Source organism: Bos taurus, chromosome 28 (genome assembly GCF_002263795.3).
Source record: "Bos taurus isolate L1 Dominette 01449 registration number 42190680 breed Hereford chromosome 28, ARS-UCD2.0, whole genome shotgun sequence".
NCBI lineage: Eukaryota > Metazoa > Chordata > Mammalia > Artiodactyla > Bovidae > Bos > Bos taurus.
Genome location: NC_037355.1, coordinates 34,294,782 through 34,300,781, shown reverse-complemented (window position 1 = coordinate 34,300,781; position 6,000 = coordinate 34,294,782). Strand labels below are relative to the sequence as shown.

Here is a 6,000-nt window from a genome sequence, read left to right as displayed (position 1 = left end):
AGGCAATATCAAATCGTTGTAAGCTGTTTGGGGCAGGTAATGAACTTCCTTTGATTGGAGGACTGTAAGAGAGATAGGCTGTAGACAAAATATTCAGCCTATATTGTATGGAATGATCTTTCACATCCTTTCCAGCCCTGAATTTTGTAACATCTAACAAGACTCAGCCCAGGCATGAAAAGAGGCCACTGCCCCAGTATCACCCCCTAAGCTGGATAGTGGATAACAAAACAGCCACCACAAAAGAGGCATGAAGTCAAGATGTGTTTCTAGGGCAGGCAGGCCTGCTTCAGCCAGGGCAGTCACTCAGGTTCCTTGCTTTACCAGACCCCTGGAACAGGGCCTTGGACGCGCCCAGGACACTGAAAATCATTTTCTGTAAACAAGGCTGTGCTCCAATTGTGGTCCCAATGGTCTGTGCTCTGCAACGCACCAACCTCCAGGCGCCCAGGGTCTGCACGTGCTCACAGTGCTGCCAGACTCCAGCCAAGTGCCCGAGTACTTGATGATGAAGTCGTGGGTGTCAGAGATTGCACTGAAAAATCTTTGTGAAATTGGTTCCAGCTCATCTCAGCCTACCTCCCTGGCTCCAGCGGGTCCTAAGAGGGTGCTTATCCACCAGTCCAGGGGTGGAGAGACTCTGAGATGAACTGGGTGTTACTGACCTGAGAGAGCCTGGTCTGCCTCCCATTTCTCAGGAACGAGGGGCTCCTAAGAATGAGGGGCTCAGTTTTCACTGCCCGCTGCAGGCCCAGCTTACAAGACTTCCCTGCTTCTGAAAACTCAGGCAGCAAGCACAGTAAAAAGAGCATTGATACCTTTCTTTCAAATGCCTTGAAACACTTGAAAATCCACGGTTTCAGGAGGGTAGGGGCCTGGCGTGGCCCTGTACATGTGAAAATGGCTTGGGCTTGTCCATGGCTGGGTGGGGCTGGGGCCACATCCGTGTCTGTGGCTGCCACTTCTCTCACTTCAGGAACATCAGCAATGTCAGGAGGAGGGCGGTGATGGCCCTGGGCTTCTCTACTTTGATCACAGCTGCCAGTGTGTGTGTTGCTCTGAGCACATGGAGCAAGGGAGGAAGACAGAGCTGCCCCAGGTCAGTGAAGCTGCAGGAATGACAGAAGGCTGGCTGGAATGTTGAACGGGGGCAAGAAGCAGCAGGAGGCAGTGGGGCTAGGAAGTTAAACAAGAAGAAGCAGACTGAGGAGGACGTGAGAGTACAGTTCACACCTCTGAGCAGCTGTTGGGAAGAAAGAAGATGGATCTATCCTGTGTGGTCCTGAGCGTCAACAGGTGGAAGTTAAAAGAGGGACTCTGACTCATGATAGAGACATTCAGCATATTTCTAAGTGTGACACGGGCTGCCACAGGATAGACCGAGTCCCCCGTCCTCACTAGTGTGTAAAATGCAAGAGATGAGAGGTCACATGTTGGATTGGGGATGGTGGGTGAAGTATTGGCAAGATCACCACCAACCCATCCAGAGATGAGGTCTGTTTCTTTCTGAGAGTCTGCTTCAGTTAACTGTGGCCACAATAAATGCAGAGTAACACACAGTCAGAGGGTCTCAGCAGCTGATAACAAAATTCTGATTCAGCTCCTGGGTCTGCAGAGTAGCTGGAAGCAGGTGATCCAGGAGGGGTTGGTTGGGAGGAGCTTATTGTCACTGGATCCTCATCATCTCCTGGGGCCAGTGGGCCACTTGGGCTTATTTGTCTCACTGAGATGGCAGAGGGACCAAAATGCAAGCAGAAGAATGCAAGGCCTCTGGAAGCCCAGGTCCAGCTGCCATCACTCTGCCGCCCAAAGCAAGTCAATGAAGATGATGAGTATGAGTATATCCTGTCTGTGGAAACAGGGAGCAGAGAAGAATTGGGGCCCATAGTGCAGCCTACTGCAGAGGGCATTGTGTTGGTTTGGGTGGAGACAAAGTAGGTGTGCAGATATTAAGTAAATCAGTGAGAGGCTTCCTAGCTTGAAGAGTTGTTCCAAAAGCAGATTCACAAGGAAATCGGTGCTCTAGGCAGAATGCAAAACTTCTTGGTCATGCAAAGCCTTGTGGGCAGAGAGTCAGGCCTTTGGCTTTGATGCTGCACTTAAAAATCTATGACCTGCAATGGAAGGAGACCCAGGAATCATCTAGCCCAAACATCTTACTTCTCAGACCGGAAATCCCAGAGCCAGAAAGGGGAAGTGACTTGCCTAACTCGTCCCACTCAGAGCCAGCTCTGGGTGTAGCTTTCCTCCTCTTCCCCTGCTTTGCCAGGGCTCGGGTGAACTTGCTGTGCTCTGAAGAGGAGCTGCAGGGGCCCAAATGTGAGCACAAATCCAGTGCGGACCCACCACTACAACTGCTCAGAGAATTCAATCAGATGGTAATATTAATCAATAATGTGCCTTAGGCATTCGGAGGCAGGAGGGGAGGCTTGCCAGGGAGACTGAAGTTAGAAAGGCTTTTTCCAGGAGCTGAGATGTGGGCACGCAGTTTCTTCTGACCTCTTTCAGACTCGCCCAAGTTGGATGCACTGGCCAGAACAACATGGTGCTGGAGAAAAGGAGGCAGATCCTTTCCAGGTGCAAGGACTGCCAGCTGAGTGTTGCTAGGTTGCTTGACAGAGAGACCTGCTGGCAAGGAAGGCCCTCTCCATGGCCCTGCTCACCGCTGCTCCCTCCCTAGAGAAGCTAAACCCCCAGGGGCCACATCTGGAGAAGTGGCTGCTGCAAAACCACTTGCTTGCTCACTTCATGTTTCCCAAGCTTTTCCAGTGGTTCCCCAGCACATCTCATGTCCTTAGAATTACACAAGCTGCCATGGGGATAGAGAGGTAGAGATGCCGAGTGACAGAGAGAAAACTGCCAGCAATGAAGTCAAACCAATGCCCACTGGGCTGTGAAGACACAGAAAATGGGCCCATTGATTCCCTCTCCCTGTTTCCTAAGTTCTGTCCTAGCAGGGACCCTGTCTTTCTCTAGTACCTAGAAGACTGTCCGGCATCCAGATGGTGCTAAATAAGTGCTGATGGAATGAATGAGTGTCAGATTAGTCTGAGAGGTTATTAAAGTCTTATTGGTGGAGATGAATGGGAACTGGGCCCTGAAGGATGGATTGGATTAGAATCTATGATAATCAGTTACTCTGAATAGGATTTGCCTCCCCTGCCTACATTGCCTCTGCCAAAATTCCCCTTCAACGACTTACAGAAGGCCTTGTCCTCCATCATGGCATTCTACAGAGTTGTTTCCAGCAAGAAACTCACCTCCAGGCCAAGTGAAGTGCAGCAGAGGGCCTGTGCTCTCGGAATTCACTGGTCTCGTGGTATTCCTCATCTATCTGAAAGCTGCTGCCTTGAAAGAGCTGCAGAATAGTTTGGAAACAATATCTTGCAGGGTGGGGCAGTGCCCTCTGGGTGCTGTCTCTGTTCTAAATCAGCATCCAATAGGCAGTGCTGTTTATCTCACTGCTGGGATTCTAGTCCAGCAGTTGAGGCAAGGAATGGGAAGGGGACCACTCACTACCACAGCTAGTGATTTTCTAGCAAAAATTTTGCTTCCTGATGCCGTGGTATTATCTCCATTGACTTAGAGGTCTTATTTTCAAAAGGAAGAATACTTCCATCAAAAGACAAAATAATAGGGCTTCCCTGGTGGTCCAGAGGATAAGAATCTGCCTGTCAATGCAGGGCACGTGGGTTTGATCCCTTGTCTGGGAAGATCCCACATGTCTTGAAGAAACTAACCCCGAGTGCCACAACTAGTGAAGCCTGAGCGCCCTGGAACCTGTGCTTTGCAACCAGAGAAGCCACTGCAATGAGAAGCCCATAGACTGCAATGAAGAGTAGCCTCTACTCGCACTAGAGAAAGCCCATGCCCAGCAACAAAGACTCAGCACAGCCCCAAATAAATAATAATAAATCTTTAAAAATAAAAGAAAGAGACACAGCAATGATTACATTGAACTGGGAGTGAAGATGGCGAGATCCCAGCCATTTTGGGTTCCTCATGCCTCTGAATCAGCGGGCAAAGAAGGAGTGTATACCCATGCGTGCATGCTAAGTTACTTCAGTAATGTCCGACTCTTTGCAACCCTACGGACTGTAGCCCGCCAGGCTCCTCTGTTCATGGGGATTCTCCAGGCAAGAATACTGGAGTGGGTTGCCATGCCCTCCTCCAGGGGATCTTCCCGACCCAGGGACAGAACCTGTCTTGTGTCTCCTGCATTGGAGGTGGGGTCTTTAGCACTAGAGCCACCTGGGAAGCTCTGGGTAGACCCACATCCGCCACTAATTCTCCGAGTGACCTTTGACTGATGATGTCCCCTCTCTTCATTTCAAAACCTATAAAATGTGGTGGTCACACAAACATCTCTTGGTTTAACTCTGTGTCCAGTTCTAATATCAGAGTCTAGAGTGTGTCAAGCATACATGCTAGGTAGTGTAATATTCCCAATCAGAATTCCTTTCCAACAGCAGGTCACAAAGTTTGGTCTCACTTCAAATGCTCAAGGCATTGGTAGGGGCTGCCTAGGGCTTCTTTGAGAAAGAAACTTAGATTGTACCCAAGTTTAGCAAGAAAGCGTTCCATGGTTGACACCATGGAAGTTAGGAAGTGATGACTTAATGATTTGCCACTGCTGAGGTACCTGCTCCAACCCAGGAGAGGTGTATACAGTGGTATGTAACAAAGATGCTTATGGGCTGCCTGTTTGACAGGTAGGCCTGTGGAATCAGAGCAGAAGCTGTTGGATGTTCCTGGCACTGAGAGCTTTCTGCCAGGCTGCACCAGTGTGTATGCTGCCCAGGAGCAGATCCTCTGATACTTTGAAGCAAAAAGAATGTGCTTCCTTGAGCTTCTTGAAGACATGGAGGAAACAGGCTGTGTACAGGGCTCACATCTGGTCTCCTGTGGCTGCCCACAGAGCCCCCCTGCTACCATTGACTGCTGTGCCTTCCTGAGCCCTGTTACCATGATGTAACGTGGGTGCATGGGCTTCCCAGGTGGCACTAGTGGTAAAGAACCCTCCTGCCAATGCAGGAGACGTGAGAGACATGGATTCAATCCATGGGTTGGGAAGATCCCTGCGGGAGGGCATGGCAACCCACTCCAGTATCCTTGCCTGGAAAACCATAGACAGAGGAGCCTGGCGGGTGTGGGATTGCAGAGTCGGATGTGACTGAAGTGACTTAGCATAAACACACACACACACACACACACACACACACACACACAAGGGCATGGGAGGCATGCACAGCCCTGTCATGGGAGACACCAAGACCCAGCTCCATCCACAGCTCCCTGTGTGGTCTCGTGAGAATTGTCAGGCCTCAAAGTCTCAGGATGCTCATCTCTAGATTGCAATTGTGCAACAGAGGTAAGAGCCAGGAGGGTGCACTTGGACTCCAGGACCCCTTACAGCCTCTATAGATAGATAGGTAGGTAGATACTCAGTTTCTATAGAAAAGGGAGAAGTTTTAGGAGACTGGAAGGTTTGAGTCTAGAGTCTTTGAATAATAAGTGACCAAAAAAACCTAAGCCAAGCTAGGTTACGGGAAAAAGGCATTTTGCTCAAATAACTAAAAGCACAGGGGTAGGATTTGATTGTAGGCTTGGTTGGGTTCAAGGTTCTTGCACCACCATCTAATACTAACACATCCAACACTCCCTGAATGTCTTAAGCCTGTTGTTTCCTATAATGGCTCCACTTCAGGCGGGATTCCTCCATGTGGTAGCTGTTGTCCATTCAGAATCCCTCATCCCTTAGAAACAAAAGATCAGCACAGAAACACAGCTGTTTCCCCTTTCTTCCTTCTAGCAGAAGTTCTAGGATTGTATTTCATTAGCTGGCTCAGGTCCTGGGTCCATCCTTGACTCAATCACTGTGACCGGGGATGGGGCCCCAGTCCTAAACCAGGTTGACCCCCACTTCTAAGTACATGGCAAGATAATGGGAAAGGTTATGAAAAGAGGGGAAATGGATGCTGGACAGACAAAAGCAATAGG

General features: G+C 49.6%; 1 pseudogene; it reads left to right on the top strand.

Annotated features, from left to right (window-relative positions):
* Window positions 1-1,728: 1,728 nt before the first annotated feature.
* The window catches only part of LOC112444751 (small ribosomal subunit protein uS2-like), a 35,068-nt pseudogene continuing 30,796 nt past the window's right edge, over window positions 1,729-6,000 (top strand).